Source organism: Pinus tabuliformis, chromosome 5_2 (genome assembly GCF_031772625.1).
Source record: "Pinus tabuliformis cultivar Carrire ecotype Pingquan chromosome 5_2, CPIR1, whole genome shotgun sequence".
Taxonomy (NCBI): domain Eukaryota; kingdom Viridiplantae; phylum Streptophyta; class Pinopsida; order Pinales; family Pinaceae; genus Pinus; species Pinus tabuliformis.
Window position 1 is genome coordinate 1,120,848,922 of NC_142306.1, and position 12,859 is coordinate 1,120,861,780.

Below are 12,859 nucleotides of genomic sequence, written 5' to 3' on the forward strand. Positions count from 1 at the left end.
CAATCTGGATTTAATTCTGTGGGTTTGAGCTGTTCTGCAATGTCGGATGTGTCTAGCAATGGTGGAAAGTATGGCCGAAGGCGGTCCACATTGAATACTGGGTGCAGGCCAAGGAATGGGGGAATGCTGAGCTCAAATGCATTGTCTCCCATAGCCTTAGTAATGGTGTAAGGACCATATCGGAGTGGTCTCAATTTCCGATAGGCTCCAGTAAGGCGTTCCTTTTGCAAATGCAACCAGACTTTGTCGCCCACCTGAAACTTGTGTGGCACCCGATGTTGATCATGTCGCTGCTTGTACTTGGCATTTGATTTCTCAAGAATGTCATGGACCTGCTGGCGAATATGTTGGATGCGCTCAATGAAGCTGGTGGCCTTATCTGTTTCGGACTGGACATGAGCTGAATTCATGTGAGTAGCTGCAAGTGGCCTGGCCACATCAATGGGGCATAGTGGCTGGAATCCCAAACCCACCTGAAAAGGGCTATGGCCAGTGGAGCTGTGAAGAGCTCGGTTGTAGCTGTGCTGAACGTAGGGGAGGCTCTCGTCCCATGTGCGTGGATGCTTTGAGTTATACATGCGCAGAATGTGCACAATCATCCTATTGACAACCTCTGTCTGGCCATCAGTTTGAGGATGGAAGGCTGTGGACTTCGTGAGTTTGGTGTCCAGCATTGACCAGAGACTGGACCAAAAGGTGCTGAGAAACCGACTGTCCCGATCTGAGATGATAGACTGTGGGATCCCAAAGTGCACCCACACTCGTTCAAAGAATAGTTTAGCAGTGGCTTCTGCTGTGATATTCTTCTTGCAGGCCATCATAATGGCCATCTTTGAGAACCTGTCGACGACCACAAAAACACAGTCATTTCCATGCTTAGTGGAAGGAAGGCCTGACATGTAATCCATGGAGATGGATTCCCAAGGTCGACTAGGGGTAGGCAACGGGGTATAGAGGCCTTGCTTCTTAATGGTCGGTTTGGCAATGGCACAGGCAGTACATGATCGGATGTACTTCCCAACATCCTGTCGAAGATTCGGCCAATAGAAATAGTTTTGCAGTACTGCCACTGTTTTCTCGACCCCGAAATGCCCAGCAGCCCGACTGTAGTGTGCTTCCCAAATCATCTTGGCACGCTCGCTTGAAGGAACACAAAGGTGACCGAGGTGGCATAATAGGGCATCTTGGAGGTGAAAATCTGCAACCTGCCGACCCTCCAAGAGTGTCTGGTATGTGTGGCCGAATTCTGGGTCGCTTTTGTAGAGAAGTGGCCAATCAGAGGTCTCGTGCCCGCAAGAGTTGAGCACGGTGGTTAGCGCCATGATCGGTGGTCGACTGAGGCAATCTGCAACATTATTGGTGCTGCCCTTTTTATACTTGATATTCAAGTGAAACTGTTGCAGGTATGTAGACCACTTCTGATGGCGATCATTCTGCAATTTCCCTTGGGTCTGTATGAACTGCAGAGGTCGGTGGTCTGTGTGGATGACCGTTTCCTTCCCCAAAATGTAATGCTTCCATTGTCGGCAGGCCTGTACAATGGAATACATCTCTTTATCATAAGTGGGGTACTTCCGGACTGTGTCTGAAAGTGTTTCACTGTGATATGCCACTGGATGTCCATGTTGAGTAAGGACTGCCCCAATAGCATAGTCAGAGGCATCTGTCTCGACCTCAAATGGTTGTTGTAAATCTGGTAACGCGAGCACTGGTGCCGTGCAGAGGCGATCCTTCAACTCCCTGAATGCCTTCTGTTGAGATTCAGACCAAAAGAATTTTGCTTTCGCCCCGCCCTTGGTGACTTGACTCAAGGGCCAAGAAATATGAGAAAATCCCAACACAAACCTGCGGTAGAAGTTGGCAAGACCTAGAAAGCTGCGGAGCTCTGTTAGAGTGGTTGGAGAGGGCCAATCCCGAATGACTTGGACCTTGGCTGGATCGACATGCACCCCCTGTTCATCAATGATGTATCCCAGATACTGAACCTCGGTCATGCCAAAAGTGCATTTCTCCAAATTGGCACATAGCTTGTGTTGCCGCAGTGTTTGGAGAACCTGTCGGATGTGTTGGAGGTGCTCTTCCCAACTCTGGCTGAAGATCAGAATGTCATCCAAGTATACTACTACAAAGGAGTTGGTGAATGGCCGCAAGATGTCATCCATTAGCCTCATAAAGGTTGCAGGAGCATTCGTCAATCCAAAGGCATGACCAACCATTCGAAGAGGCCCTCCTTGGATTTGAAGGCAGTCTTCCACACATCTGAGGGTTCATTGGTACCTGGTGATATCCTGACTTCAGATCGATCTTGCTGAAATATTTCGCCCCCTTTAGTTGGTCTAGGAGGTCATCAATCCGCGGGATCGGGTACCTATTACGGACGGTGATCTTGTTCAGCGCCCGATAGTCAATACAGAGTCTCCACGTCCCATCCTTCTTCTGTACCAACACTATCGGGCTCCCACAGGGCGAAGAACTCGGACGGATGTGACCTTTCTGCAGGAGCTCCTGAATCTGCCTCTTGATTTCATTGTTCTCCAGAACGGAGCGCCGATAAATTGGTCCATTGGGCAGCGGCGCACCTGGGGTCAGATCGATGGAGTGCTTGACTTGACAGTGCAGAGGAACCCCTGCCGGGGAGGTGAAGATGTCTTCGTACTCCTCCACAATCTTGTCCATCTGTAGCTGCCGTGCAGAGGGACCCCGTTTGGAGGCCGCGGCCACTGTCTTCTTCTTCCCTTGAGGGCGTATCATCAAGAAAACAAATTTCCTGGTTTTGGAAATGATCTTACTGCATTGTTTTGCAGTAATCAAAGAGATGGCGGTAGGTGGTGCTACCTCTGGTATCCTGAACAACTTATTTCCCAATGTAATAATAACAGCACGGGGCCTTGATTCATACACAGCATGTCGCTTCCACAAGTATGGTTGTCCTAGTAATACATCACAAACTTCAAGGGGAGCAATGTCACACAATACCTCATCCGTGAAGGGCTTGATGTTGTATGGAAGGCGACACTGCTGGCTCACGCGAAGATCTCGCCCTTGGTGAAGCCACCCAATGGTGTATGGTTGTGGATGTGCTGTGGTCGGTAAGCCCAACCGCTTCACGACCTCTGCCGAAATGAGGTTCTTTTGACTCCCGCTATCAACAATGAACTGTATCGGGGAGCCCTTTACCCACATCTGGGAGTGGAAGAGACGCTCCTCCTCCTCTGGATCTTCGGGTTCATTTTTCTGGATCTTTGCGGTAGCAACAGTGGCGCTGGGATCCGCATCAATGATCTGCTTCCCTTTTTCATACCCCTTATCGGGTTCTGACTCAGAGTCGGAACATGCATCTGATTCTGAAACCTTTAGCTCAGCCACCAGTGACTGCTTGGCCCGACACTCACTTGTGTTGTGAGTGGAGCTCTTATGGAACTCGCACCATTTTCCAGTGTCCTTTCTCGGCTTCGCGGCGTTGCTCTTTGCTTGCAGCTTCGGCTGGTTGTCTTGGGCTGTCCCGCCTTGGCTTTGTCCTTTGTTCTGTGGTTTAGGGGCACCTTTCCCCTGCTTTGGATTCGCAGATCCAAAGTCTCGCTTCTTTTGTTTAAACTTCTGCTCGACCTTGACGGCATACCGGTATGCTGCGCCGAGCGAGGGGATGTTTAGGAACTGTATTTCTTCCTGGATGTACTTGTGCAGGCAGCCACGGTATTTGAGTATCAAATGTTGCTCCGAATCCTTGATACCCAACTTTGTGCGAAGGGTATGGAAAAGATTGGTGAACTCCGGCACGTCTTGGTCCCTTCCCTGCCGCAGCGTGGTCCACTTTATGTATTCATCCTCATAGCTTCCGACAGGGTAGTACTGCTCCTTGATGGCATCCCGGAACGAATCCCAGGTGGGTGCGGCTGAAAATAGTGAGCCAGTACTTTCATCCTTCTGCTCGCAGTAGGTTTCCCACCAGTCCTTGACGTGGGGGGCTGCTTTGAGAAGAGCAAAAACAATCTTTTCCCGACTCGAAAATTCATGAACAGAAAAATAACCCTCTAGCAGATTTAACCATTTATCTACGGCATCGGCGTCTATCTGACCCTCGAATATGGGGATTTCAAAATTAACTTGTACCTTAAAGGGTGTGGCGTTTCCAGAGGAGCCGCTGGAAGCCGATGCGCCGCTTCTGGGTAGCCGCTGAAGGATCTGCGCAAAGCTGTCCATCATCGCGTTCCGTTGTCGCTCGAGCGCTTCTTCGAGCAAGATTTTGATGGGATCTCCTGCCCCCTCGTCTTTCTTCTCGTCCGCCATGGGAGGCCGTCGGGATTTGCGAGGCTGGTCTTGCAAAGGTTCAACCAGTTCAAGCCCTAACTCCTTATATCCCGACCTTGTTGGGGACATGCAAAGAAAAACAGAGAAAAAGCAGACCGCTCTGATACCACTGATCCGGATTTAAACAGGAACGCAACAAATTACAGAGATAACCATATACACAAAGATGCAGCGGAAATAATACTTCATTTCATTAATGGAAAATACTGAAATATGCTTACAGACAGAAATGGAAATAAACTAGCTAGGGCGATGGTAGCTTATCTCTGAGAAGAGATGTGATGGCTACCTGCCTCTGAACTGTGTTACAATGAGGCTCGAAGGCCTATTTATTGTTGAGAAACAATGGAAAAACCCTTAACATTCCAAAACCTAACCCTAGGAGATGAAACGCCAAACTGTGGGCCCCATTTGGGGGTAAGTTGGTACATCAACTTCCCGGGGTCGTAACTTTGGCATATGATCTCCGTTTGACGCGTACAATAGCTCATTAGAAATATCTATCCGAGCACTATCATTGTTGGAACGGATGGACTCGTGTTGCCCTCGGATTCCCCAAAAACGTCGTTTAGGGCCTCAAAACGGCTCCGGAAGTTCAGGACCGAAAAACTGCTAAAAATAGTAAGTTGTGCTACAATTAAGGAAACTGAAAATGATGAGAAAGACAATGGTGGGGGTCCAGGTGGACTTGGCAGGTGGCCACCAATATCCACCTGGATCATTTGCACCGCAAATGGAATTCAAATGCAACATACTGTTCCATACACTCCACAACAAAATGGTGTAGCTGAAAGAAAAAAATCGCATTAAGGAAATGGCTAATTGTATGCTGCAATCTAAAGGACTCAGTCTTAGTTTTTGGGCCGAAGCAATTAATTGTGCAAATTATATAATCAATCGCACTCCTACTAAGGTTCTAGAGAATATCACTCCAGAAGAAGCTTGGAGTTCCATTAAACCAGATGTAAGTCACTTTCGTGTTTTTGGAAGTGAAGCATGGGCCCATATTCCAGATGAAAAGCATAAAGCTTTAGAACCTAAGAGTGAGAAATGTACTTTTGTTGGATATTCTGAAGATGTAAAAGGTTATAGACTTATTCCATTTAAGTCCAAAAATGTTATCATTAGAAGAGATGTAAAATTTGATGAAAATAAATCGGCCTGCGAGCCTAGTCCGGCGGATGTGCCACCTCTTCCTATCTCTTCTACTTTTGAAAACATTTCTTCTTCAGATGATGAAAGTGAGGATGATACTCCTCCCCCACCTTCTCAGGATCCTCAACTTCCAAGATGGGTCCGTGCTACTCGGGATGCAGCAGGTGATCTTGCGGTGATCCTACAGATCAGCGACGTACACGTTCTTAGTTTGAAAGAGCCTCTTCTTTACTGGCTCAAGCTCCAGTAAATGATGATCTTGACACTTTTGCTGAAGCTTCAGGCCATCCACATTGGGAAGCAGCTATGAATGAAGAATATCATTCATTGTTGCAAATGATACATGGGATCTTGTTCCTCTACAAAGGGACGCAAACTTGTTAGATGTAAATGGGTTTACAGAACCAAGTATGGACCAGATGGGAAAGTTGATAAACATAAAGCTCGTCTTGTTGCTAAGGGATTTTCACAGGTTGAAGGCATTGACTACACTGAAACCTTCTCCCCTGTTGCCAAAATGAACTCTATCCGCCTTGTTCTTTCCCTTGCTGCCTCTTTAAAATGGGAAGTCCATCAGATGGATGTTAAATCTGCCTTCTTGCATGGGGACTTGCAGGAAGAAATCTATATGGAACAACCCATTGGCTTCATACAAATAGACTCCAGCCTTGTTTGTCGACTTAAGAAATCCCTTTATGGTCTCAAGCAAGCTCCTCGGGCTTGGTATGCCAAAATGGATAGCTTTCTTTTAGAATCTGGCTTTTCGAGGTGTTATTCTGACAATACTGTCTACACCAAGAAAGTGGGCAACTCTCTTATCATCCTTGTTCTTTATGTTGATGATCTTATTCTTACTGGTAGTGATCCCAACCTTATAAACCATGTGAAGTCCAGCCTTAAAAAGAAATTTGAAATGACAGACTTAGGACACTTACACTATTTTCTCGGTCTTCAAGTCTTGCAATCCAAGGAGGGTATTTTCCTTTCCCAGTCCAAGTATGCTTGTGATATTCTTCGTCATTTTCACATGGAAGACTGTAAGCCAGCCCCTTCTCCCTTTTAGTCTGGAGTCAAACTTTCAGTCTCTTGTACTTCTCCTGAAGTTGATGCTACCTTATACCGTCAACTTGTAGGAAAACTCTTGTATTTAACCCATACTCGTCCTGACCTTTCCTTTGCTGTTGGCCTTGTTGCTCGTTTTATGGAAAACCCCCGTGAAAGTCATTGGAAAGTAGCTAAAAGAATACTTCGTTATGTTCGAGGTACAGTACAGTTTGGGATTCATTACAGTGCCAAAGCAGCTCCTCTATTAGTCGGTTTCACTGATTCTAATTGGGCTGGTGACCCTGATGATCGAAAGTCTACTGCCGGTTATGTCTTCACTCTTGGTTCAGGACCTATTACATGGGCTTGTAAGAAACAGGCTGCCATTTCTCTTTCGTCAGCAGAAGCAGAGTATCGTGGTGCCGTGGAAGCTAGTAAGGAAGCCTTGTGGCTTCGTCAGATCCTATCAGAGTTTGGCTTTGAGCAGCAGCATCCAACCACACTTTGGTGCGATAATCAAAGTGCCATTCAGCTATGCAAAGATCCAGTCCAGCATCAGCGCAGCAAACACATTGAACTACACATGCACTTCATCAGAAAGCTCATTCATGATCATGTTCTTGAAGTGCAATATTGTTCAACAGATGATCAGGTTGCAGACATCTTCACAAAGGCTCTCACAGAGGTGAAGTTCACTAAACTTCGATTTATGCTTGGAGTTCAGGAAGTTGTCACTAAGGGGGGATAGGCTCTAGTGCCTCCTTCCTTCTCCTATTGTGTCATATTTGTAAATCCTTCAATCCTATCCCAAGTTGTTCTTAGGGGGGATGTTAGGATATTCCGACACATAGGAAATAGTTAAGTACAACTTGGTCTAGTTTAGAGTTAGGTATAGAGTTAGGTAAAGTGTGTTTCTTTACCATTGTACATATTGTAACTTACAATCCGACGGTCACGATATGTAGTGATCCGACGGTTCATTCTCTCCTCGGTATTACCGACACTTGATCTGTGGCTTGACACCCGATTGGTCCATGAGTTCTATTTAAAGCGCATGGAGGGTCATTGTTCGGGTAATTCGTGCATGAGAGAAGCTTATGTAAATTTTCATTCTTTGATTAATAAATTGCCTGTAGTAGCCACGTTGGCGCAGGCCGTGGACTGTTTCCCTCTTTGAGGGTTTTAACCACGTCAAAAATACTGGTGTATTGATTTGTGATCTGGTTGTGAGTGGTGTCCTTTTGGTGTTCTTTCTGAGGAACTTACCCTGTAAATTCCTACACCAAACTCTCCACAAGATGATCCTTGAAATGATAAAGTACTTCACTCTTCTTAGATGACAAATACTATCTATTACAGACTTCGCACTTTGGGGGGCAATCTGTTACACAAAATATTGTCACCATGACTTTCTGCAGTCAGTGTAAGTCTATCACCACTCTTACTACCCTCCTTTGCAAGTCTCAAACCTCAGTTGTTCATGTCAAGCCTTAAAAATGAGAGAAAGTCCTTGAAAATCTATAAAACTCTAGTTCTGCACTTTCTCTTAGCATTACCTGTGGTCCCGCACCTCTTGGTCATATTACCTGCGGACCTGCCCACTCTATCTCTAAAGGAATGGGTGTGGACCCCTGTAAAAGTCAAAAAGGCGCAAGCTTATTATTAAAAACTCACTTTGGATTAATTTTGGATGCTTCTGGAAGGAATCTTGAGGTGGCAAGTTTGCTCCTAGGTGGTTCATGCATCCCATAACTAAAGGAGCTAACCCCTTGATGAGAGGAGCTTATCCCTTTGAAGGAGGACTCTATCCATTTGAAGGTGGACCTAGTAACTTCCTTCCTCTACACTATAAAATGAGGCATTGGGCTAGTTGCTAGGGAGGTTGAAAGATGAATATTTTTTAGGGTAAATGTTGTTGGAATTTAGACTTCCTAATTGAGCTTGAGAGGAGAGATTACATACCTTTTGATCTCTTTGGGAAGAGAGTGAAACTTGTCAAAGTAGAGGGGATTCTTGCTGGACCCTGGGAGGATTGTACACATCAAGGCACCAAGGTTGTAAAGTTCTTCTTTGTTTTAAAGTTAATACAATCAGATTCATTTTCTCAATAAATTGTCTTCTATGGTTTATTTCATGAATTCCTTGATCATCATGATAAATATGGTTTATTATATTGTCTATGCAGGTGTTATTTGATGTGTGCCTGCTTGTGTTCTAGGTTCTTTAAAAGGAAGCTCGTTTGGACAAACGAAGCGTGGCTTCCACAAAATAACACTGGACTTGAGGTAGGGTCTGAAACATCTCTTGTATTTTATTTATAAATTGCAATATTTAGAGAAAGATAGAATTTGTTTGGTTTGCTTGTCGCTAGATATCCATAGATACTAGGGAGATCGGTCTTGTCTACAAGAATGATTTATCCAGCCGACAACAACTCCAAGGAATCTGACTCTCTTCTATTTTCCATAAACACAATTCTCACAGAATTTTAAATCAACATGCTTCAAACCTGGTAACAAATTTCTTGAGTGAAGAATTTGCATCCCCTTCTCACTCATGTGCCCGAGCCTATGATGCCACAATGTTGTATCTTCTCCTATAGAGGTTAAAGCATTAACAGAATTAGAAATACTATTGCATATATACAATGTACCAACCTTTTCTCCTTTTGCTATTACTAGGGATCCTTTAGTGACCTTCCAGGTTTTATTTTTGAAAGTAGTTACGAAACTTTCACCTCCCAACTGCCCTGTTGAAATCATATTTTTCTTCAGATCTGGAACATGCCTTACCTTCTTCAGTAGCCACTGATTTCCATTTTGTTGTTTTATGAAAGCTGTACCCTTTCTAATGATTTTACAGGGTTTATCATCACCAAATCGAACTTGTCCAAAATCTCCTTGAACATAATCATGAAAATGTTTCTTATCAGGTGTGGCATGGAATGATGACCCTGAATCTATCACCCAGGCATCAATAATATTTTCTAATGAAAGAATCAAAGCATCTTACAACACATCACTTGTTACATTCGCTTCATGATTAGTTTCTTGCTACGCATCTCCTTCTTTTCCCTTTCGAGACTTGCAGTCTTTCTTCAGGTGTCCTTTCTTCCTGCATTTCCAACACACAATCCCCGCTCTGGACTTGGATCTACCTTTTCTTGACTTACTGCGATATCCTAGGCTCTTTCCTCTTTCCATTTTTCTTCCCCTAGTCTCTGCAGTCAAAGCATTACCTGATGTCTCACTGGAGCTTTTCCGTCGCATTTCCTCACTAAGGATTACACCAACAACATCATCAAACTTTAAAGTACTAGATCCAGAGACAGAGTTACTAACGGCCATAACTAAACCATTCCAACTTTCTGGCAATGAGCACAGAAATAACAGAGCCCTAACTTCATCATCAAAATTTACCCCTACAAAACTTAACTGACTTGTAACTGTATTAAAATCATTTAAATGATATGCAACAGATCCATCTTCTGACATCTTCATATTAAATAAACGCTTCATAAGAAATACCTTATTTGAGGTCAAGGGTTTTTCATACAATTTGGCCAATGCTAACATTAAACCTTGTGTTGTCGTTTCCTTTGAAATATTAAAAGCTACCGACGCTGCTAGGCACAACCATATTGTTCCAAGTGCCTTTCTATCCAAAATATCTCATTCTGTGTCTGTCATACTCGTCGGCTTCTTTGTCTTTCTACTCAATGGTAGGTACAGATCTCTCTAATGCAGATTATCTTCCATCTACATCTTCCACAACTGGTAGTTTTGGCCGTTGAATTTTTTGACCCTAAACCTACCATCTTCCACCATTGCTCCCACTCCAACCAGGAACCCTTCTCTCCTGTGAGTTTATCAGCCAAATAGACCTTCAGCTCTAATAGCAGTTGTTAGAAAATTACATATTACGGAGCAATGCAACACATAAAAGATTGCAGAAATATAAACACAGAAAATGCATAAAACAAGAGAGACACTGATGTACGTGGTTCACCAGTTTGGGCTATGTCCATGGAGAAACAACCAGTCCTTCCTTTTATATTATCCAACAAACTGAAGAGATACAACCTACAAAAGATCCGTTGTAATACCCTCTTTGCTCTCAATATCCTCTCTCTTCTTCACTCATAATACAAATATACCTAGGCGCAATACAATTCCTTCATATATAGTGAGGGGTTTCCTTCTAAGGCAAAAAACCCTAAATTAAACCGAACTTCTACCATCGGATCATCCGCCTAATGAATGGCCCAGATTGACTAGAAATTACTAGACTTTTACAAGGCAAATTTACATCTATTTTTAGCTTTGGGGGCGCTGCCCCCGAAACCCCACTGGCCCCTAGACCCCCCAACCGGGGGGGATTAGCCCCTCTGCACCCCCCCATGTGGAGGGGTGTACAGTCTTCCTAGGGTATACATCCGGCTAAAACCTTTGAATACAGAAGATAATCAGCCTCCACACCCAACACAAATAAGTCATGTGCAGCAAGCTAAAAGGAATGAATAGAAAGGTGCATATAATTGATGAAGTTATGGTTGTGTTTTCTTGCTAATTACAAGAATAAATTCGTTTATTTTGAATGTATCAGCATTGAAAAGTACATAATAATATCTTTATGTTGTGGGAAGCAAAAGATTGGATGCAACGAAAGTGTGGAATGATAGGAAGCTCACAGTCAAATCATGTCCACAAGATCAGTCCCCATGCAGAGACAAGAAAGAATTTGTAGGAGATCAAAGAGCATTGTCTTAGGGGGATCTGCTTTGATAAGCAACAACATGCAACAATTGGCATCCTCAGAAAGGAAGATTGCTGAGCAAATGAAAGGTTTGAATCTTGGGTGAAATACCCTTATTTCATTTAAGTTGTGATTTTGATTATGCATAGTAGTCTTATGTTCATGAATCACAATTGGTGCAAGATTTTCATGTCCCTTAACCCTCAATTGGTATCACTATGTCAATTGATAGTTTGGGCTCATGTGGAGTAACCTTGTGTGCAAGTGGAATTTTATTTATGAAAGAAAGTATTAAAGTTTGCCTAGTACATTGTTCCATTTGTATCATTTCATTTGGTGCAATTGGTATTAGTTCAGAAGCAGTCCCTATTGTATAAGTATGATCTCAAGGGGATAAGTGGAGATGCTAAAATGAAGTGAGCGTAGTCTCGGAAGCAACAACAGTAGTGAAGTGAAAGTAGAAATGCATCATCATTAATTGGTATTTGCAGCAACAACAATACCATGAACATTTTAATTGGTATAATTTTTTTTTAAATTGGTACAAAAGATGCATTAGTGGAGAAGAGTACTCAATTGGCAGCCATAAGGTGTCCAAAATTGGAGGCATTCAAATCAGAGACAATATATGTTCAGGGGGAGCATATCACATATGTTCAGTTTATGGAGAAACAACAACGATAGTCCTTGAAGATATTTCTATAAAGCATATTGCACATATCAATAAATTGACCTTGGTATACACAGTCGATGATTGCATGGGGAGAAAAAGTCAGCTTGTAGTCCCTTGCCATTAATATTAAAGAGGGAGAGAATTTGTGGAGAAGCTATGATGGCCTGTGTAGAAGAAAGTAAGCCACTAGTGGCTCATGCATTTATATGTGTGGAAGCAACATGAGGTTTGGCCACCAAATGAAGATAAGGATGAAGTGTTTTCATCAATGCCAAAGGGGAAGATTGTTGGACAATTGACATTGTCTAGATGGCCAATAGCCTAGTGAAGATATCTACAATTGTGTTGTTATTGATGTCAATAGTCATGCTGGGGAGATGTGTTGGGAAGTTGGAATTGCCTAACTGTTGGCAGGAGTGTTGGCATTGATTTCAACCAGACTAGATTGGATGCTTGTCGCAGTAGATGTTGGCAATGATGGCCCAAGAGGAATCCCATGGTTGTTCATGGCTCAAAATGATTCCTATGATAGCTACAAGCTTTAAGTAGAAAATCATCATAACAGCATGATTAGTGGAAAATCCATAAAATGATGATTACAGTGATGGACCATATAGAAGTCCATTGTAGTTGTAGGCTTCATGTAGAGGATCGTCATGGTGGGCGTGATTTCAGTTGTACAAAGAGTTAATAAATAGAGAAGTTTGCAGTCATCTTCTGAGCAAAATAAGGACTGAAAGCCTACACCAGACCCTCTCTATTAGAAATTGTTTGAACAAGCTTTCCAATGATATGTGGAAGTCCAAAAGTGGACTCATAGATCAAAAGATATGGTTTGCTGATGTTCAGGAATTTAAAGCCTTAAGAAGGAAGGAATATCGACATATTGAAGATCGGAATGTCGGAGTTCCAACATATTGGCAT